We start from the raw sequence: 23,351 nt of genomic DNA, 5'->3' as shown, positions 1-23,351 counted from the left end.
TTCTGAAGTGGACCGCATACTGTCCCACAGACTGGTTTCCCTGGCGGAGACGTAATTAGCCGGAAGCGGCATTGGACACCCTTCCTGGCTCATCAAATATTTTCTCGAAAGTGGACAAAAAGACGCTGAAGTTATGTAGAATGAGGTCATCCCTCTCCCATAAGGGGGAAGCCCATGCTAAGGCTTGACCGGACAATAAAGAAATCAAATAGGCCCCTTTCGTTTTTTCGGAAGGGAAGTTCCCTGGTAATAGCTCGAATTGTATGGAGCATTGATTTAAAAATCCTCTGCAATACTTGGGGTCCCCATCGAACTTGGGTGGGTTAGGTAACCGTAACTGTGAGGAAGAAGCTGCTGCTGCGGCCTGAGGTACAGGAGCCACTGCCGGCCCGGGTGGTCCACTAGCCACTAGGGTGTTCTGGACAACATCCAACCGAGTAGATAGATTATTGAGGAATTTTAAAAGTTGCTCTTGGTTAGCTTCTTGCTTATCCATCCTCCCCACTAAATGCTCCAACAGATCTTTAGCTGCGGCATCCATGGTCAGAGCAAACTGTAACAGATTCTGGATACTTCTACTACTAATCTAACGATCTCCCCGGTGTTCACCAAGAACTGCCGCAAGGCGGGGTGGGCTTTGCTTCCAGGATTCGCAGGTCACGGTCCTCAGGTTCGCCCCAAGATGTAGTACAGCGGAGTGGAGCGGAGGTAGCGGAGTCAGGCAAGCCGGTTCGGTACACAGGAATGGAGTCAGGCAGAATCAGAAAGCAACTCGGAGTCAACAGGCCAGGTTCGGTACACGGGTCACAAGAACAGAAGAATGGTCAGCAAGCCGGGTCGGTACACAGGGATAGGAGAGCCAGGGAAGTCAAGCAGGCAGAGATCAGCACACAGGAAGACACTGGAGACTGGAAGACACAGAAATCCACGAAGAGCAGGAGCCAGGAACAGGTAAGTGTTGCTCTGACACTCAGCGAGTGTCAGGGTGAGGTTTTTATCCTGACAGGGATTCAAAATCCCCGCCTCTAGGTTGAGGTCATGTGACCGCCTCCGGGTGCGGTCACGTGTTCCTGGATGCGGAAGTGCGGCTTCTGGACGGAACGGCGGGGATCAGGTAAGTCCGTTACACATTCCAAGTGGAGCACATTTTTGTTCCTCAAGATGGTCAGTGCTAGCCAAACATAGTTGGATAAAGGCACTGCATCAAGAATGTGGAACACTAAAGAAAAATAAAAAAAAGAACAAAACAAAACAGGTTTTCAGACATGTTAACAATCTTGAGGGTGTGTGGATTGTGCATATTTAGAGGTATTCCCAATTTAGCAGTCCACAGAAGCTTCCATTCAGGGGTAAACACCCTACTCTGGTTTATCTTCTGTTCCCTGGATTTTACCGCAGCTGGATTACTGTCCACCTTTTGGACATTGCCTAACTATGGAATCTTTAGCAACAGAGTCCAGAACATTTCTCCAAAATCTCTTGTTTCATTACCACCGTCAACTGTATGTTATTACTTGTTCATATACATATTTGATATTTTTGCCTGTAACCTTGTTTTTGTTTATATTATTTAGACTGTCTGTTTCCAAATTTATACATACTTGCCAACTCTCCCGGAATGTCCGGGAGACTGTCACATTTTGTGAGAGTCTCCCGGACTCCCGGGTGAGTGTGGCAATCTCCAGAATTCTGCCCACTTCACTAGGAAGTGCCCACTTCCTAGTGAAGTGGGCAGAATTAGCTCCCAAACGCTGCGATTACCGGGGAATCGCGGTGTTTGGCCCCGTCCCCCGTTGTCAAATGACGCGTTTTGCGTCATGATGTCACGGGGCGGGTCCAAAATGACGCGCATTTTGGATCCCCGCCCCCGCCACGCCCACCTCCCATGACAGGCTCCCGGAAACCAACTGTTCAAAGTTGGTAAGTATGAATTTATATAGTTCAATTGTACACTTCTTAACGGCCGCTGATTTTCTGCTTTTTGAAGTATGCAAATCTGTTTTGCTCAGACCCGAGTACTCTGACTTTATAAAGTCTTGTATTGTTGAAAAGAAAAAGTAGCACAAATTGTACCTTGCTATTACAGTAATTCATCAGCTGCAAACATTGCTCAGTTGTATGCTTGAGAGAATGTATAAACTTAGTGCAGTACAAATATTTTACTCCTTCCATGTTCTAGATATTTGCTTCTCCAAATATTGGTTTTCAAAAATAACCATAATAGTTACACAACTCATGTTCTAAGAGAAAACAAAAACAATATTGTAATGTATGTTCAAAACAAGACCAGCATATGATAAATACACAATTGCTATTACATTAGAAATATTTTAAATAAAAATAGAAAAGTGTCATTTTTCATGGATACAAAGTATTCCCAAATGACGATTATACCAGATACTGTAGAGATGTTTACAATTTGTCAGAATCAAAATTTAGCAGCCTTTTATTATGACTGATTCAATTATCCCTTGATAAATATTGATATTCTAAAACTTCCATAAGTGACAAAACTCTTCGCTGTTTGGATTAGCCTCATTTATGTCTTAAATTAATCATGTTAGTGAGGAGCATTGCAACTGTATTTATTGTATGTGTAACTTATGTGTTTTGTGTATCTCAAGGTTTTTACTGCATTGTTTGAAGTGCTCCCAGAAATATACTTTCTCTACAAAATTGCAACGGAAGCTGCAAAATTTGTCTCATTAAAAGACTAGTTATGAAGTTGGGAGTCTGCTACCTTTGACCAGCCGGAGAATTCAAGTCATTTTTCAGTGAGGTAAGCGGGTAAGGGCTAGGCGCCTACCAGCAAAATGGCTAACATTGCAGCCTAGCACTTCAAAAGCACTAGGTACGTCCCTGTCCCGATGCCAGATTCCCAAATGTTGGGAGGTATGCTTTTCTCTTATGTATATTCCCCACTCCCACCAGCTCATTTAAGTAATCCTGTTATGCAAACCGACATCTCGCTTTCCACTACAGAAACTTCCCAGGATCCTCCCAAATCAGTGAGAATTTCTCCCCTCAGACCTTGCCATCAGCTCACAAATCCTTGTGCTAACCCGTCCGCATAAAAGTAGGCGGATGACATAACAGCATTTCATCATCATCATTTATTTATATAGCGCCACTAATTCCGCAGCGCTGTACAGAGAACTCAGTCACATCAGTCCCTGCCCCATTGGAGCTTACAGTCTAAATTCCCTAACACACACACACAGACAGAGACAGACAGACACACAGACTAGGGTCAATTTGTTAGCAGCCAATTAATCTACCAGTATGTTTTTGGAGTGTGGGAGGAAACCAGAGCACCCGGAGGAAACCCACGCAAATACGGGGAGAACATACAAACTCCTCACAGATAAGGCCATGGTCGGGAATTGAACTCATGACCCCAGTGCTGTAAGGCAGATGTGCTAACCACTACGCCACCGTGCAGCATTTGCACTTTTATATATGACCCTTAGTGACTTGGATAAATATATAAACTGCTCTGTTAGCAGCATTGTATGCAAGAGTAGACTTTTCCATTATCCCTTATTTGTGAAGAGAACAAGCAATTATTGAACATTTCTAAAAAAAAAACAACAAAAAAAAAAACCAGCACCTGCTAAAAATTAAGTAGAAATAAATCACTTTACTTGACTTATGGGAATGATTAAATATTCTCTGTAAAGCGTTGCATAATATGGTAGTGCTATATAAATAATATTATTATTAATAATAATAATAATAATAATAATAATAATAATAATAAAAGGTGCTACAGTTTGCAGTACCTGTGGTGAATTTCTCTTTTTGACATAAAAAGTTATAATAGCCAATAGTTGAAATGTGCTTTATCTATCATAGTAATCTATTGTCTAAACATAAATATATTATAGGAAACATACATAACAACACTGAGATTTAAAGTATTTAAGGTGCAAAATATATCTTATTAAAAATCAGTATCAAAGTAGCTGTACATGCTTTTGTGCAATGTTTACATTAAGAAACATGCATGTTCTATAAATTAATAGCACATTTGTATATATTTGGAGGAAAAAAGTTAAGATTACGGTGCTGAGGAAGTCTTGTGACGCTTTATAAATAAACGATAATCATATTAATAATGTTTAAAATACAACATGCTTTACAATTCAGTAAGCAGTGTGATTACCGGTAGCAAAGGCACACATGATAAATCAATATCCACAGAACTTCCTTAGCTTCAGCTCATTGCTTTAAAATTCCCTTTTCATTGGTGAATGTTGGTTTGCCTATGGAAAATTACATCCTTGACTCAAGAATCAATCTAAAAACTGACATAAGTAAACATCTTGTTAGCTGTATCTACTAATTGTGCAACCAGTATGCATATCAAAGTTGTGTTCCATGATCTAATGCTTAAAAAGTAAGACAGCAAGACTTGTTGGGTTTACAAAACATTATCTTACACACAAGAGGTTAAATATAGGAAGTCAGTGCTTGTGTGTTCCCAAGAAACCCTTACACAAACTCCTAATTTATTCATACAGCAAGAAAAGGAAATATGTTGGAGAAAACAATGTGGCAGTTATTCTACAGCAACGTAATGTCAGTGATAATTAACAAAATTCTGCAAACTCTCAACAAAACTCAAGCAAAAGCAAATTTTATTGGGAATGATGCAGAATATTTTTAAAGGATGAAGATCTGTCCAGTTTTACAACGTATAGGAAGGAAATGATGGACGAAACCTGAATTGCCCTGCAGTACATCCACTTGATTAATAGCCAGCGCGAATATTGGCAGAATAAGTTTGACAAGTGACATTTACACATGTTCTTGCATATTGTATGAAGGTGTGCACTGGGCTTCCAATGTAACAGTAACCCAGAAGCGCAGTCCGTTATCCCCCAAAAACATGGTAATGCTGAGGTCTAAAACAATGATTCAACAATGGTTAACCACTAAATTATACCCCGCATTGTGGGACATTACAGGAACAGCAAGTGTATCACAGTACATAAAAATTTTACTTTACCATGATACGTGTAACATTACATTGATATGAATCAGAAATATTGTACGATTAGTAGAAACCAGATAACATAAAATATTCAATTGCAACTACAATTTTTTTTGTCATAGCAAAACTCTCCTGAGAACTGTTGACTTGAACACATATGAGGTAATTTAATAATGCACAAGACTGTGCACCTAGTTGTCTGCCAAAGAACATGAGTGATAGGCATTCTAGTGCACAATCAAAGTCATTTGTGATTTCATCATCATCACTATTTATTTATATATCGCCACTGATTCTGCAGCGCTGTACAGAGAACTCATTCACATCAGTCCCTGCCCCATTTGAGCTTACAGTCTAAATTCTCTAACATACACAGACAGACAGACAGAGAGAGAGAGAGAGAGAGAGAGAGAGACTAGGGTCAATTTTGATGGCAGCCAATTAACCTACTACTATGTTTTTTTTTGGAGTGTGGGAGGAAACCGGAGCACCCGGAGGAAACCCACGCAAACACGGGGAGAACATACAAACTCCACACAGTTAAGGCCATGGTCGGGAATTGAACTCATGACCCCAGCGCTGTGAAGCAGAAGTGCTAACCACTTAGCCACCGTGCCACCGTGATTTGTAGCTTGAGTTTGCCGCAAACTACCACCTTATTATTTTAAGGTCATGGTGTAATGACCTTAAAATAATAAGATTAAATAATAATATTTCTGAAATTAAAATTAGGCGAGGTGAATTGCAATTCACTGTTTCAAACTCAGAATTTGGAGGAAATTGCTGTTTTAGCAGTAAACCACAATTCAAGAAAAATTATGCGGTTCACAAAGTTTGAGCAAAGCACAACGTTTCAAATAGAAGTTCTGGGCTTTCATACATCTCTAGTTGAAATACAAGGCTTCAGTCATTAAGGCACGCATACTGAGTACATTGTGCGTTTGTTTTAAACCGCACATAAATTGTCTCTGCACACTACCGAAGTCAACCAGGAACGGATCTAAAAATACGTTTGGTGATGACTACGGGTGTAGGTTTACTCTGCTGTACTAGACCAGTCACTGCAGGATACGTACAATATGTATGTGGAATATGAAATCTCAAAAGAACGCATACAAAATAATAATTATTAAACAATTAATGTTACTTGTCAATAGTATAGTCATTTATGATTATAGAATGGATATTTGAAAAATAAAAACAATCATTAGGCTCTCAATGTCTACTGTACATAAAATATTTTTTTTTACATTTGCTTCTGACTGCAAACACGTTTTTCCATACATACTCTGCCGTCAATACTGGTATTTGAAACTTAAACTAGCCCTCCAGTTGGAGCAAAAGATACAGCAGAAAACCAGAGTACTTCTGTGTGCTGGACGTGGATGTACAGGAACGCCCTTACTGTATATTGCCTACGTGAATCCGCCTATTCCCCTCCCCATTCCCAATCGTAGGCTGTACTAACTGTTGTTTGCGCTCGAAGCGGACTTGAACGTGACAGCATTCTGCTGCGTACCGTCTGATTCTGAGCATGTCCAGCGTGATTTTTGCAAATGATACAGACAAAACCAGCATATACGTCCTTAATGACTCATACCCATAGAGAGCGTTTTCATGACATATTGAATATGTCTTTATAATTTGAGATCCTTTCCTTGTTGACTTTGGCTTATGCAGAGCGGAGTTACGTGCAGTTTAAAACAAACGCATGCTGCGCTCAGTATGCGTGCCTTAATGCCGCAGGCCCATTATGGGCACATTTGTACCTTGGAAAAACCATGTTGCACTGAAAGGGGGGGGGGGGGGGGATAACGTAAATGTGTGGACGGATTTAGAGTTGGAAGCAGTATGCCCAGGCTCAACTTTTAATTGCAGCGTAAAATAAATCTGTCCAGTATCTGTGTAATACTTGCAAACAGAGCCAGTATTTCCCTACATGCAAACAAACTACTGTAAATGCATTCACACTGCTTCTGGCATTGCCAGTGGTTTGTCCGGGAGCAAATTTGCTCCTTTTTATTTGCTTTGTTCCTAACTAAGTGCAACTGTATCCATAGCAACATGCATGTTACAGATAGGTTGGTTAGGTAATGCCCTACAAGAATGATTCCAAACCAGTGAGTTGGGATACATGTGTGTTATGATAAGAAGCTGTATGAGTCACAAGAATTCAGAACACAGTTTGAAATTATGCAATGAGGATAAATAGTGAAGTATATTTTCAATTGAATAAAAAATAAATAGTTAAATGTTTGCTTTTTAATGCCGTCATGTTTGATTTTTATAGAATTTCATCTGACAATATATTAGCATTGGTATTTTACAAAATCATGAATGAAATGTAAAGAGACTCAGCAGGTGAATAATAACATTAAAACTAACTACTCTGCATGGAAACTGATGTGCTAGAAGCTCATACTGCTACAATACAAGCAAATCCAACTTTAACATTGCTTATAATACAGGTATCTAACCATTAATACATTTTTCAGCAGTTATTTTCTTTGCACAAAATGTAATTCAAAATAATAAAACATGGTAAAATTCCTATTTCAATCTATATTTACGTTTCATTCTACATATGGGACACTGCATGGGATTGCTACTCCAAGCACAAACAGATAATAGGGTACATTAAATTTATGTGTCTATTTGCTGGATGGGGAATAGGGAATTAACTTTTTCTCTTTTGCATAGTGTTAATATTCGTGCAATAATGGGAAATAAAAACACATAAAAATCAAATTCAGTCTCACAAGCAAAGACAATTAGAATCAAAGAACTAAAACCTGTCCTAAAAACAATAACCATACGATCACTAAACACTACTAAACCTTTTAATGGACAGCAAAAGCTGTACTACAAAAATAAATGACAGAAGCAGTGAAAGGAAACTTACGGCAGCAGATGTGCTTGTCAGGTTAAATCTTGATTTCTTTCCCAGTTCAGAGACAGGTATAAAGAGATCAGTTGCTATCTGTAACAGGAGGTAAACGCACGACAACTAGTATCACTCAAGCCCTGAATAAATGTTTCAATTAGCAGCCGAGTGAACAGCTGCAAACAAGCGGAGACCTGGACAGGCAGTCACACAGGAGTTGTGTTCACGTCACAAGGACAGCTTGATGGCTGAGTCAGAGGTGGGGAACTACACGTGTGTCTCATAATTTGCCATCCCTAGGGATGGAAAGTACATTTGTCAACTAAAATGTTCATAGTAATGGTTAAAGCACGACTGTTATGTGGCCTATTGATAGTAACACACCTTTAACATACAGTGTTTTGTGTGTATTCAGAGCTGGATTGCTGTTATAAAGAGCATACTTGCATGTAAACACTGTGTCAAAACTCATGGAACTAAGGACATTCTTCGAACGTTATAACAAAATGAGTCACAAATTATTCAGTATTTAGCTGTACCTGGTACCTGAATATTACCAAACAAAAATGTCATGAATAAGTGATAGGAATGTATTACAAAAAATGTTAACATTGTTAATTGTTTAGGGTTATGTGCTGTTAGTGTTATGTAACTGTATAATACAGGGGCTTAACTATAGCTGTCACAGGGGGTGCAACAGCTCTGGTACCCAGAGGCCGGGCATGATTAAGGGTTCAGGCTGCCCTAGGCTATTATAGCGCCCCCCTCACCATCCAAACCAGGTTAATGTGCAGTAGGTAAAGATGAAGTTGTCTTTAATTTAAAAATCATATAATTCACCCTCCCCCATTAATGTCTATGTTCCAGTACTTTTCAAACTGAGCTCCACTTGGCCTTTTAAAAGGGTCACGGCAATATTTGTCACTCATTTAGATCTCATTAAAATCAGAGCTGTATAACAAAACATAAAGCATAAACGAGCCCCACTCAGGGTCCAGACGAGGAGAGGGCTGTCATGCATGCACCTGTCACCATCCTTGTCTCTGCTACTCACTTATCCTCAAGCATCTGCCCAAGAATGACTCATTGTCTTCAGCCTTTACCGGGGAATACGTCAATATTAAAACATTACTACATTTTTTTTTTCATGTTTTCTTTTTACTTAGTTACTTAGAACAACTATTCTCATATTTTACAATTCATTTCCATTTATACCTCTCCCTGTCACAATGTTGCTCATTGTGCATTCCCAAAAATGTTAAGCCCCCGCAAAAGACTTGGGCACTAGGTTGCAGCCTAGTCAGCCTAATGGATAATAAGGCCCTGTCCTGAGGTGAAGGAAACCACAATTACGGCCCAGAACTGAAAACCCAAAGGGGGTTTTACTGTGTATGCACCAGCCACATGCATACTCAGAAGAGCAGAGGCAGATATGTGTCCGCTCTGTAGGACCAGATCGCCAATAGCAAAAATAAAACCGCAATTTTGTGTTACAACTCTGGTATGTGACACATCAAAATCTAATTTAGGGCAGGGAAGTTACTGAAACATGTTCTGAATCTTTAAGTGCACAAGTAAATATAAGATTTTGTAAACTAGAAAATACATTGCTCTATAGGAAAAGGTTATATGACCAAGCAGTCTCTTTTAACTTCCAAAAGTACTTTTGCTGAGTTTTTTTGCCATGTACCTATTTTTACTGTGCATTGAGTATTTTTATTTGTACTGTATACCATGGTAATGTTGTAATTGAATCACAGTATAAAAATAAGAATGGATTTGTTTCTGTCCTGAAATCACATTGTGCCATGGGTAGTCCATCTGCTGAGACACACCCTTCTACAACTTTTACTATATACTTTGCTTTATCTTTCTGGCTTCCTTCCTGTGCTTTTCCAGCATGTACTTATGTCTCCAGGCAGCATTTTTCTTTATTTGTAATGTCCATGGATACAACACAGCTTTTCTGCACTAAACAGCTGTGCCCATTGATACAAAAAAAACAGCTGAAAAGAACAGTAAGAAGCTAAAACCAATGTCTATAGTAGATGTTTCAGGACATTTACAATCCAACAAATAAAATTAATGTGGATGATGGAAAAACATATGTCTTAGACTGTATACAGCATGTGGTGTCTCATGACAATAATTACTGTGCCATTATAGTGTACGCTATGAGAACCTATGCAATGCCATACTTATCTGTAATATTCAATAATCTAACACTTGTATCTGTTCCTTAAGAAATCATGTATTTGTCCCATTAGCTCTGTAGTCCATCCTTATGTGCAGCAAAATGCTGCCAATAATGACTATATGTGTACAGAATGGCAACTGTCATCTAATAGGTTCAGCAAATGAATATCAATTATTGTCATATCTAAAGCGCTAATCCCTTATGAGCCCATAAGTGGTTCATTTGCGTTCAAAACTGTAAGTCAAACCGAAATGTGTTTGACATACGGTCGTCACATGTGTTCGGGGGTTCATTAGAGGTCATGCCACTATCTTCAATACACTTAATTTGCGTCAAATGTACTGAAGGGAGAAGGCAGTGTTTAGAAAGTCACAATACTATTGAGACCAAACAAGAGGGACATTGCAAGTGGGTAAGGGTCATTGGAAACATTGGTTTTCATTTTCAGATTCATTTTCTTAAGGGTTAATCAACTAAAAAAGTGCAAAACTTTTTAATAATTTGTGTCTTTCGTTAATCTAGTGCAAACTAGATTATGACAGTAAATACTGTATATGATTATCTACTATAGGTTTTTGTACATTTTTACTTCTTTACACTTTTCATTAATAAACCTGTTAATTTCAATTGCACAATCAAATATGTAAAATTATGTCATTTAAAATGTTAAAAAAAAATCAAAAACAAATCCTAAGTAAAAACTGTAACTGGGGCCTCTGCATAGTGTCCCACACTTGAGCTTTCATGTGAGCAGCAGTTCTGCTCACACATCCTGTCAGCTAGTTATTTCCACCTGCAGCAGCCAGGATAATGCAGCGTCAGACAGTAATTGAAGGGGTAGCAATGGGCCACTGCTGAATCTCATCTATACAGGGGATTAATCGGGACACTACACTGAGAATATGCTTTTATAACCAGTGCATGGGATTAAGGGCTATGTGTCACATACTCAGGATTTTAATGAAAGTTTATGACGTTTGTATTTCTGAAGAAGCTGTGTAATTTAATTTTAGGATTCAGCAGAACACAAAAAACCATTGTGCAAGATATTGAGAAAAAGTAAGTTGTGTCCAAGCCTATTATTCCACTAATGCTTCTTGTGACAAAACTAGTGGTTAACTTTACCCCACCATAGATGCACTCCGTTACTCGTTAATGATAGACTTTGGTCAGGCTTCCTTTGTCTTCCAAATCCCCAGTTCAAGGAGAGGTGGGTAACTGCCAAGACTGATTCAAGCACAGTCTGCTCCATAGGTGCACTAAGCCCCAGCTATTGCAACTATTCATGCAGAGGGTGGGCTACCACACACAAGAAGTACTATTAAGTATGGCGCTATAGATGTCATTAAAAGACTGGAAAGGGTTAATTCAGGGAGTTTACCAGAGCTAAGTTAATCATCAGTAATTAGGCTGCCTTTGCTGGGAGCCATTATAAAGTTTGTTACCTTCAAGCTTCGTGAAGTCAGCGCCAGCAGGGATAAGGGCCGCCAATCAGGTAGCCAGCAGAGTTAGCGCCCTCCCTGATAAAGAAGCCACAGGCGTGGGAGCCAGAGACAGAATAAAAGTAAAGGCCATGCCCAGAGACCAGAAGAGAGACTCTGTGATCATGAAACTGAATGTCAGGACTAGCGAGGGGTTACTGGACTGAAACATCAGAGGATACAATGTAGGACTGCGAGGACTGGATACTTGGAGGTCTTGTGGACTTGTGTGTGCCCATAAAAAGTGGGATGACAGTAAAACTGGACCACTGCCTTACTGGCAGCATCAGTAGAGGGTTCTCTGCAGCAAAGAATTTAGCCTGAATAGCAGAAAACCCAGGGTTGGCTGCTAGGAATGGTATTGAACTTGTATGTGTTATGTTGCAATTGCTGTAGTGTGATTAAGTTAACCCTTGTTTAAAAGTGCTATTGCTCTGTAGGTGTTTTTGTGTAAATAAACTGAAGTATTCTTTATCAGGATACTTGTCTAGGTGAGAAAATGTTTCCACGGCACTGGAGGTAGATTAAACATAGCTTGGTAACCACTGATTCATTGAGGGAGTCTTTGACGATTGACCCAGGTAAATTGTCATGGGGTGCCCCAGAATCATGACACTTGTCAAGAAACTATTTCCCAATATCCACATTATTCCCTTTCCTTAGTAAGCATTTATTAGTGACTGCCAGGTAAAAATAATTTGTGTATTTATGTCTTGGTTTACACATATATATTTGAATGATTGTATTTATTTACCGTTAATAGAAAGGGGTAAAATTGTGGGAGAATCTTTGAGTATTGAGTTTTGCAGCAGAACAAGAGTTCTTTCACAACCCATATCTGGTGATCCAGTCTTCGAGTTATGCATTTGTATTTGGCAACTTGCAATTCACTGAATAAATGGAGTAGGGTGACAAGGGTCTGTTAATTCTGTTGTGTGGTTAGGATAGGACTGGGAACACTTAGGCCAAATTGAAATGCAAACATTTGAGGTCATATCCAGAACAGGGAAATAGTTTGCTTAACAGTTTTGAAAATTTTTCTTATCTCTACCTGTATATATTTTTAGATAATGTTACAAATGTGACTAATGTTACCATTATACACATAATTTTAGCTCATATGGATATACTGTAACATTTTTTTTAAAGGTACACAGACAATACATAGTAAATTAAACCAATCTAAAAGGATGATAGGGGCCCTGTTCTTCAACACTTACAAAGAGAGGAAAGGGAGTAAGTGAAACAGAAGGTTAGGATAAGCTTGTTAAAATTGTGATGAATGCAAAGTGTGAGGAGGTTAGTGAGCTAAGAGAAGTCAAGGTAAACATCCATGAAAAGATGAATTGTCAGTGACTGCATAAAGGTTGGAAAGCTGCAGAACAATGTAATTAATAGGGATGAGCGCACTCGGATTTATGAAATCCGAGCCCACCCGAACGTTGCGGATCCGAGTCGGATCCGAGACAGATCCGGGTATTGGTGCCAAATTCAAAAGTGAAACTGAGGCTCTGACTCATAATCCCGTTGTCGGATCTCGCGATACTCGGATCCTATAAATTCCCCGCTAGTCGCCGCCATCTTCACTCGGGCATTGATCAGGGTAGAGGGAGGGTGTGTTAGGTGGTCCTCTGTGCTGTTTAGTTCTGTGCTGTTTAGTTCTGTGCTGTGCTGTGCTGTGCTGTGCTGTGCTGTGTTCTGCAGTATCAGTCCAGTGGTGCTGTGTGCTGTGCTCTGTCCTTCTGAGGTCAGTGGCGCTGCTGGGTCCTGTGCTGTGTCCTGTTCAGTCCAGTGGTGCTGTGTCCTGTGCTCTGTCCTGCTGAGTTCCGTAGTGCTGCTGGGTCCTGTGCCGTGTCCTGTTCAGTCCAGTGGTGCTGTGTCCTGTGCTCTGTGCTTCTAAGGGCATAGTTATTTCCCCATTATTCCCAAGTTTTTAAAAAATAAAAAAAAAGTAAAAAAAAATAAAAAATTTTAAAAAAAAAATAAATATATAATAATTATAACCAAATTTGCAAAACCAATCCAGCAGTATAAGTCCATTGGTACTGCAATATTACCAAGTTCACACATTCTGCAGTATCAGTCCAGTGGTGCTGTGTCCTGTGCTCTGTCCTGCTGAGTTCCGTAGTGCTGCTGGGTCCTGTGCCGTGTCCTGTTCAGTCCAGTGGTGCTGTGTCCTGTGCTCTGTGCTTCTAAGGGCATAGTTATTTCCCCACTATTCCCAAGTTTTTTAAAAATAAAAAAAAAGTAAAAAAAAATAAAAAATTTAAAAAAAAAAAAATATATAATAATTATAACCAAATTTGCAAAACCAATCCAGTATAAGTCCATTGGTACTGCAATATTACCAAGTTCACACATTCTGCAGTATCTTGTGCTACATATAATGGAGACCAAAAATTTGGAGGATAAAGTAGGGAAAGATCAAGACCCACTTCCTCCTAATGCTGAAGCTGCTGCCACTAGTCATGACATAGACGATGAAATGCCATCAACGTCGTCTTCCAAGCCCGATGCCCAATCTCGTAGTACCGGGCATGTAAAATCCAAAAAGCCCAAGTTAAGAAAAAGTAGCAAAAAGAGAAACTTTAAATCATCTGAGGAGAAACGTAAAGTTGCCAATATGCCATTTACGACACGGAGTGGCAAGGAACGGCTTAGGCCCTGGCCCGTGTTCATGACTAGTGGTTCAGCTTCACCCACGGATCTTAGCCCTCCTCCTCCTCCCCCCCCCTACAAAAAATTGAAGAGAGTTATGCTGTCAGCAACAAAACAGCAAACAACTCTGCCTTCTAAAGAGAAATTATCACAAATCCACAAGGCGAGTCCAAGGATGTTGATGGTTGTCAAGCCTGACCTTCCCATCACTGTACGGGAAGAGGTGGCTCGGGAGGAGGCTATTGATGATGTAGCTGGCGCTGTGGAGGAACTTGATGATGAGGATGGTGATGTGGTTATTGTAAATGAGGCACCAGGGGGGGAAACAGCTGATGTCCATGGGATGAAAAAGCCCATCGTCATGCCTGGTCAGAAGACCAAAAAATGCACCTCTTCGGTCTGGAGTTATTTTTATCCAAATCCAGACAACCAATGTATGGCCATATGTAGCTTATGTAAAGCTCAAATAAGCAGGGGTAAGGATCTTGCCCACCTAGGAACATCCTCCCTTATACGTCACCTGAATAACCTTCATAGTTCAGTGGTTAGTTCAGGAACTGGGGCTAGGACCCTCATCGGTACAGGGACACCTAAATCCCGTGGTCCAGTTGGATACACACCAGCAACACCCTCCTCGTCAACTTCCTCCACAATCTCCATCAGATTCAGTCCTGCAGCCCAAGTCAGCAGCCAGACTGAGTCCTCCTCAATACGGGATTCATCCGAGGAATCCTGCAGCGGTACGCCTACTACTGCCACTGCTGCTGTTGCTGCTGTTAGTCGGTCATCTTCCCAGAGGGGAAGTCGTAAGACCGCTAAGTCTTTCACAAAACAATTGACCGTCCAACAGTCGTTTGCCATGACCACAAAATACGATAGTAGTCACCCTATTGCAAAGCGTATAACTGCGGCTGTAACTGCAATGTTGGTGTTAGACGTGCGCCCGGTGTCTGCCATCAGTGGAGTGGGATTTAGAGGGTTGATGGAGGTATTGTGTCCCCGGTACCAAATCCCGTCGAGATTCCACTTCACTAGGCAGGCGATACCAAAAATGTACAGAGAAGTACGATCAAGTGTCCTCAGTGCTCTAAAAAATGCGGTTGTACCCACTGTCCACTTAACCACGGACATGTGGACAAGTGGTTCTGGGCAAACGAAGGACTATATGACTGTGACAGCCCACTGGGTAGATGCATCCCCTTCCGCAGCAACAGCAACAGCTGCATCAGTAGCAGCATCTACAAAATGGCTGCTCATGCAAAGGCAGGCAACATTGTGCATTACAGGCTTTAATAAGAGGCACAACGCTGACAACATATTAGAGAAACTGAGGGAAATTATCTCCCAGTGGCTTACCCCACTTAGACTCTCATGGGGATTTGTGGTGTCAGACAATGCCAGTAACATTGTGCGGGCATTAAATATGGGCAATTTCCAGCACGTCCCATGTTTTGCCCACACCATTAATTTGGTGGTGCAGCATTACCTCAAGAGTGACAGGGGTGTGCAGGAGATGCTTGCGGTGGCGCGCAAAATTGCTGAACACTTTCGGCATTCAGCCAGTGCCTACCGCAGACTAGAGGCACATCAAAAAAGCATGAACCTGCCCTGCCATCACCTCAAACAAGAGGTTGTGACGCGCTGGAACTCCACCCTCTATATGCTGCAGAGGATGGAGGAGCAGCAAAAGGCCATTCAGGCCTACACAGCCACCTACGACATAGGCAAAGGAGTGGGGATGCGCCTCAGTCAAGCGCAGTGGAGACTGATTTCCGTGTTGTGCAAGGTTCTGCAGCCATTTGAACTTGCCACACGAGAAGTCAGTTCCGACACTGCCAGCTTGAGTCAGGTCATTCCCCTGATCAGGCTGTTGCAGAAGCAGCTGGAGAAAGTGAGGGAGGAGCTGGTAAGCCATTGCGATTACACCAAGCATGTAGCTCTTGTGGATATAGCCCTTCGTACGCTTTGCCAGGATCCGAGGGTGGTCACTCTTTTAAAGTCAGAGGAATACATTCTGGCCACCGTGCTCGATCCTCGGTTTAAAGCGTATGTTGTGTCTCTGTTTCCGGCGGACACAAGTCTACAGCGGTGCAAAGACCTGCTGGTCAGGAGATTGTCCTCTGAAGAGGACCGTGACATGCCAACAGCTCCACCCTCATTTTCTTCCACATCTATGGCTGCGAGGAAAAAGCTCAGTTTTCCCAAAAGAGGCACTGGCGGGGATGCTGATAACATCTGGTCCGGACTGAAGGACCTGCCAACCTTTGCAGACATGTCTACTCTCGCTGCATTGGATGCTGTCACAATAGAAAAAATTGTGGATGATTACTTTGCTGACACCATCCAAGTAGACATGTCAGACAGTCCATATTGTTACTGGCAGGAAAAAAAGGCAGTTTGGAAGCCCCTGTACAAACTGGCTCTATTTTACCTGAGTTGTCCCCCCTCCAGTGTGTACTCGGAAAGAGTTTTTAGTGCAGCGGGGAACCTGGTCAGTGAGCGGCGAAGGAGGTTGCTTCCTCACAACGTTGAAAAAATGATGTTTATAAAAATGAATAATCAATTCCTCAATGAAGTACAGCACTGCCCTCCAGATACTACAGAGGGACCTGTGGTTGTGGAGTCCAGCGGGGACGAATTGATAATGTGTGATGAGGAGGAAGTACACACTGTAGGGGGAGAGGAATCAGAGGTTGAGGATGAGGACGACATCTTGCCTCAGTAGAGCCTGTTTAGTCTGTACAGGGAGAGATGAATAGCTTTTTTGGTGTGGGGGCCCAAACAAACCAATCATTTCAGCCAAAGTTGTTTGGTAGGCCCTGTCGCTGAAATGATTGGTTTGTTAAAGTGTGCATGTCCTATTTCAACAACATAAGGGTGGGTGTGAGGGCCCAAGGACAATTCCATCTTGGACCTTTTTTTTTTTGCATTATATGACCAATCAACAGTCGTTTGCCATGTTCAAAAAGTAAAACCAAATTTAAAAAAATACAAGAAATTAAACCAAAACTAAAATGCCGTGTCATAATTTAAAACAAGAGGTATTGACGTGCTCTAAAACTACTGTATTGTTGTTTATATTTTATAAACACTACACTTGAAAGCTTGAGTCTTTCAATAAAAAAGTAACTGTCCATTGCACGAATATTTGCAACAGGGACAATTTTAGGGTTAAGAAAGTCAACTAATAACACTTCGACGCTGTCTGTCTTTATAAACACTACACTTGGAAGTTGGAGGAGGTATTGTGGCCCCGGCACCAAATTTACTACCGGGGCCACTCCACTGTGCAGTCCATATTTAGGTGTATCAGATATTAAACAACGGTGACAGTTGATGCCCAATTTCTTAATTATATTGTGGCCTCGGTACCAAATTGTGTACCGGGGCCACCACACTACGCAGTCCAGATACTTGTTTGGTGGAATTCAGACCAGTTAAGGGTTTTATTATTATTATATTGTGTGGACCACTCTATCTATACCACACTACAACTCTATATACCACTCTATTTCATACTTTAATTCTATTTCATACTTTAATTCTATTTAATACTTTAATTCTATTTCATACTTTAATTCTATTTCATACTTTAATTCTATTACTAATTACCATAAAGAGGAACAAAATAAACCAATTTTACCAAAAGTATAATATGACTTAGACTTACAAACACTACACTTGAAAGATCGTGCCTTTAAATGAAAAAGTCAGTCTTCATTGCACGACTATGTGCAACAGGGACAGTTTTTTGGGTTTACAAAGTCAAACAATAACACTTTGACCCTGTCTGTCTGGGATCTCAATGACGAATTGTCTGTACCATGTTTGGAGGAGGTATTGTGGCCCCGGTATCAAATTGGGTACCGGGGCCACCCCACTATGCAGTCCAGATACTTGTTTGGTGGAATTCTGACACGTGGAGGGTTTTATTATTATTATATTGTGTGGACCACTCTATCTATACCACACTACAACTCTATATACCACTCTATTTCATACTTTAATTCTATTTCATACTTTAATTCTATTTAATACTTTAATTCTATTTCATACTTTAATTCTATTTCATACTTTAATTCTATTACTAATTACCATAAAGAGGAACAAAATAAACCAATTTTACCAAAAGTATAATATGACTTAGACTTACAAACACTACACTTGAAAGATCGTGCCTTTAAATGAAAAAGTCAGTCTTCATTGCACGACTATGTGCAACAGGGACAGTTTTTTGGGTTTACAAAGTCAAACAATAACACTTTGACCCTGTCTGTCTGGGATCTCAATGACGAATTGTCTGTACCATGTTTGGAGGAGGTATTGTGGCCCCGGTATCAAATTGGGTACCGGGGCCACCCCACTATGCAGTCCAGATACTTGTTTGGTGGAATTCTGACACGTGGAGGGTTTTTTAATTATATTGTGGCCTCGGTACCAAATTGTGTACCGGGGCCACCACACTACGCAGTCAAGATAGATAGATGCGTATCATAGATAAAGTACATTCAGTGGTGTGGGGCAAATTGAAAAATATTCAAAATGCACTGACATTATCAAAAACAAGAGGTTGTCACACGCTAAAACTCCAACATGTATATGATGGAGAGGATGGAGGAGCAGCCGTATGTGTAGTGTAATGCAGATCTGTTGAAGGTTTTTTATATATTTTATTGTGGTGCCCAGTGCCCACTCCTCTACGCAGTCCAGGTACATTTATTGGTGCGATTCATAAAAGTTCAGGGTTTTTAAGATATTGTGGTGACCCACTCCTCTACGCAGTCCAGGTACATTTATTGGTGCGATTCATAAAAGTTCAGGGTTTTTAAGATATTGTGGTGACCCACTCCTCTACGCAGTCCCGGTACATTTATTGGTGCGATTCATAAAAGTTCAGGGTTTTTAAGATATTGTGGTGACCCACTCCTCTACGCAGTCCAGGTACATTTATTGGTGCGAATCATAAAAGTTCAGGGTTTTTAATATATATTGTGGTGACCCACTCCTCTACGCAGTCCAGGTACATTTATTGGTGCGATTCATAAAAGTTCAGGGTTTTTAATATATATTGTGGTGACCCACTCCTCTACGCAGTCCAGGTACAATTATTGGTGCGAATCATAAAAGTTCAGGGTTTTTAATATATTGTGGTGACCCACTCCTCTACGCAGTCCAGGTACATTTATTGGTGCGATTCATAAAAGTTCTGGGTTTTTAAGATATTGTGGTGACCCACTCCTCTACGCAGTCCAGGTACATTTATTGGTGCGAATCATAAAAGTTCAGGGTTTTTAATATATATTGTGGTGACCCACTCCTCTACGCAGTCCAGGTACATTTATTGGTGCGATTCATAAAAGTTCTGTGTTTTTAATATATTGTGGTGACCCACTCCTCTACGCAGTCCAGGTACATTTATTGGTGCGAATCATAAAAGTTCAGGGTTTTTAATATATATTGTGGTGACCCACTCCTCTACGCAGTCCAGGTACATTTATTGGTGCGATTCATAAAAGTTCAGGGTTTTTAATATATATTGTGGTGACCCACTCCTCTACGCAGTCCAGGTACAATTATTGGTGCGAATCATAAAAGTTCAGGGTTTTTAATATATTGTGGTGACCCACTCCTCTACGCAGTCCAGGTACATTTATTGGTGCGAATCATAAAAGTTCAGGGTTTTTAATATATATTGTGGTGACCCACTCCTCTACGCAGTCCAGGTACATTTATTGGTGCGAATCATAAAAGTTCAGGGTTTTTAATATATATTGTGGTGACCCACTCCTCTAGGCAGTCCAGGTACATTTATTGGTGCGAATCATAAAAGTTCAGGGTTTTTAATATATATTGTGGTGACCCACTCCTCTACGCAGTCCAGGTACATTTATTGGTGCGATTCATAAAAGTTCAGGGTTTTTAATATATATTGTGGTGACCCACTCCTCTACGCAGTCCAGGTACATTTATTGGTGCGAATCATAAAAGTTCAGGGTTTTTAATATATATTGTGGTGACCCACTCCTCTACGCAGTCCAGAAAGATACCTTGTTGCAACGTTTTGGACTAATAACTATATTGTGAGGTGTTCAGAATACACTGTAAATTAGTGGAAATGCTTGTTATTGAATGTTATTGAGGTTAATAATAGCCTAGGAGTGAAAATAAGCCCAAAAACTTGATTTTTAAACTTTTTATGTTTTTTTCAAAAAAAATCCGAATCCAAAACCTTAAATCCGAACCGAGACCTTTCGTCAAGTGTTTTGCGAGACAAATCCGAACCTCAAAAATAACGAAAATCCGGATCCAAAACACAAAACACGAGACCTCAAAAGTCGCCGGTGCACATCCCTAGTAATTAAGCATTGGACGACATTCTAGAGAAGAGGAGCCACTCTAGAAAAAATCCTAGAGATGTGCGTGGGAGGAGGTAATGAAAGGTGGTTAGCAACAGGTCTTGTGATGAGTGAAGTGAGTGATTGGGAGTACATTTAGACGAGGTTGCATTTGTAGGATTGAGTGCAATTGTGTATGACTTTAGATTCAGAATCTCATTATGAATTTTAACCTTATGTGTAGAGGGAGCCAGTACCAAGTTTAGTAGAAGGTGGCAACTGAGGCTGTGTGGTTGGTGATGTGAATAAGTCTTTCAGTGGCATTCATAATGCACCATAATGGAGACAGTTTGTTGACAGTCTACAAAAGAGTACTAAGGTATAGTGACATCATTTGACAGAAGAGGAGTATTTTTTTATTTTTTTTTACAGACATTTGTTAAGGAAAGTGGCTGTACTTGGTCAATGACTGCATGTGAGGTTGCAAGGAGAGAGCAGAGGGAAGAGTTACCATTTTAATAGAGGGATGAGTATAGTACATATTTGTTTTCAGTGTAGGTATCGCCAATTTTTATTTACTAGTCACTGAGTAGGAAATGTTTTTATGACACTACAGATTTTTTTTATCTCATGAACACTGTCAGTCAGAGATGGCTCTTAAATGTTTATCATAGAGCATATTTGTCCCCGCCCCGTCATTTCAAAATAGGCCTAACATCAGACCATACATACCCAAAATGCGGTTCATCTATGGCGGATATTACCCATTGTTTGTGGGACTGCCCCCTAATTAAACATTTCTGGACTAGTATCTGTAGATTTACTAACGATCACTTGGTGAACTATATGCCTTTAACAGCAGAATGGACCGTCTTTGGCATATTGCCCAAAGATTTGATGGTCTCTAGAGGTTGTAGGAAGTTGGCTGCCTCTGCGACTGCCAAGAAAAGTGTTCTCCAGATGTATGTCCAAAGTATCACGAATCAGGGTCTTAGCCCTGTTTACACCACTCGGCGGTACCATATTACCGTATATCTTCCTCCTGGTCGTATGCAGCATGTTATCCTGGGACAAGCGTGACTTCTGTCTGCAGCACTGGAGGCTGCCATCTTGGATGAGACATTTGCTAAGCTTTCTGCTGAGTCTGAACACCTGATCCCAGTTCCCAATTGGCTTCCTCTGAAAATTAGAAGAGTCCCCTCCTACACTCAGCAAGTTACCAGTGCAACACTTCCTAGTTCATGTTTTCAGATCTACAGTTGCTGTTGTTTTGTTGCTCTAAACTACCTGCTGAATACAGAGATCTACCCTTCAGGTGTACTCAGCTTCATCCGAATTACTGCTTCTATTCTCCCACTGTGTACAGATCTACACCATTACCTCTAAGTGAATTCAACCTCAACCAGCTGCTTTGTTATGGACTTCTCTCAGTGAGTTCAACTTCTACTGTAGCTATTACATGAACTGCAAACCTTTAACCATTCCTGTGAATTCAACTTCATCTGCTGCTGAAATAAATACCTTGGTAGTTATTCCTCATGTGGATTTACCTTCTTTGCACCTGCAAGCAAGCTCTATGAGCAAGACGTTTATCCAGCCCCCCAGTTTCCACTACACTACTGCCACAGCTAGTCCCTGGGGTCCCAAGATGGATCCCAGAAACCCTATTGCTGTGACACAAAGGCTGCCTCCTGCGATATTATTATTCTGGGAAAAACTATATCATATCTTCTGCATTGATTGAGTAGAGGCCTCCATGACGAAGGAAAAGAGTATTGAGGCTTCTTTCAGGTGTGGTTCGTTACCTTGTCAAACCTGCTTAAACAGTGAGTCCAACACTGTTTCCAGGACACTGTCTGATGCAAGACTAGAACATGCTTTAATGATCTGCCTATTACTTTTTAATACTTTATTTTCTTTACCAGCACTACCGTGGTGGCTCCCACATGCTCAGTATTTCTTGTCATTTTTATTATATTTTTGTTTTTATTCATCTTTATTTTGCTCTGGTAGTTTCTGACTGATTCCACTTTTATCCCTGAATACTGTTACTTTTTGCACACTATGCTTTATGATTGTAATGTAAATTTAGACATGGAGTTAGAAGCACAGAATAGAAGAATTTTTTGCACCTGGGCAAAACCATGTTATATTAGAGGGGAAGGTAAATTTTAAAAAGGTAGGGACGGATTTATAGTTGGAATACGGCAAGTCATAGATAAACTTTAATTTCAGTGTAAAAAAAAAGTTATCAAGTATTTGTGTGCTATATGGAAAAACAGCCAGTATTTCCCTTGCGAGTAAAAAGTCAATAGGGGGAATTCAATTGGAAGCGTTACTGTTAAAAGTAAAGCGGCCTGTGCATTATTACCGCTATTACGGTAATAGTGCGCGTAATTAACGTTATCAGTAGTTTTAACGCCAGCTAATATTACCGTAATAACGGTAATATTTTTAGCATGCGGCAGTACTTCGGGGGGATTTGAATTCCCCCCTATTTGTACTCCTTGCATTGTAACATGGTTTGTCCAGGTGCAGCGTTGCTCTTTTTCTTTGCTCCTAACTCCATATTAGGCCCAGTGTGAACAAGGCTACATGTCTCAAGAACCACCATTCTCTCTTACATGCTTCATATAATGGCCTACCTGCTCCTTTTTTTTTTTTTTCATCTATTTCTATCTTTAAACTTTATTTGCTCATTCCCAGATCTCCTTTTGGTGCTCACATTTCACCTACACTCCTTAATTCACCCCTTCACTCTATCAATTATCTATTCATGTTTCCTTAGTAATATATTCTA

General features: G+C 40.5%; 1 protein-coding gene and 1 long non-coding RNA gene across 2 annotated transcripts in view; one reads left to right on the top strand and one right to left on the bottom strand.

The window, feature by feature from the left end:
* LOC142138409 (uncharacterized) overlaps positions 1-2,746 on the top strand; it is a 49,685-nt gene extending 46,939 nt beyond the window's left edge. The window contains exon 3 of the long non-coding RNA XR_012688028.1: positions 2,625-2,746. This is a non-coding gene — a long non-coding RNA (uncharacterized LOC142138409). The remainder of the gene's footprint in view (positions 1-2,624) is intronic.
* Positions 1-8,089, bottom strand: part of RPH3AL (rabphilin 3A like (without C2 domains)) — a 260,901-nt gene extending 252,812 nt beyond the window's left edge. The window contains exon 1 of the mRNA XM_075195060.1: positions 7,899-8,089. The gene's annotated coding sequence lies outside the window, so the exon portion shown is untranslated. The remainder of the gene's footprint in view (positions 1-7,898) is intronic.
* Positions 8,090-23,351: the final 15,262 nt, after the last annotated feature.

Source organism: Mixophyes fleayi, chromosome 2 (assembly GCF_038048845.1).
Source record: "Mixophyes fleayi isolate aMixFle1 chromosome 2, aMixFle1.hap1, whole genome shotgun sequence".
Lineage (NCBI taxonomy): Eukaryota > Metazoa > Chordata > Amphibia > Anura > Limnodynastidae > Mixophyes > Mixophyes fleayi.
The sequence above is the reverse complement of the archived record's forward strand: the minus strand, read 5'-3'. Positions and strand labels throughout refer to the sequence as shown.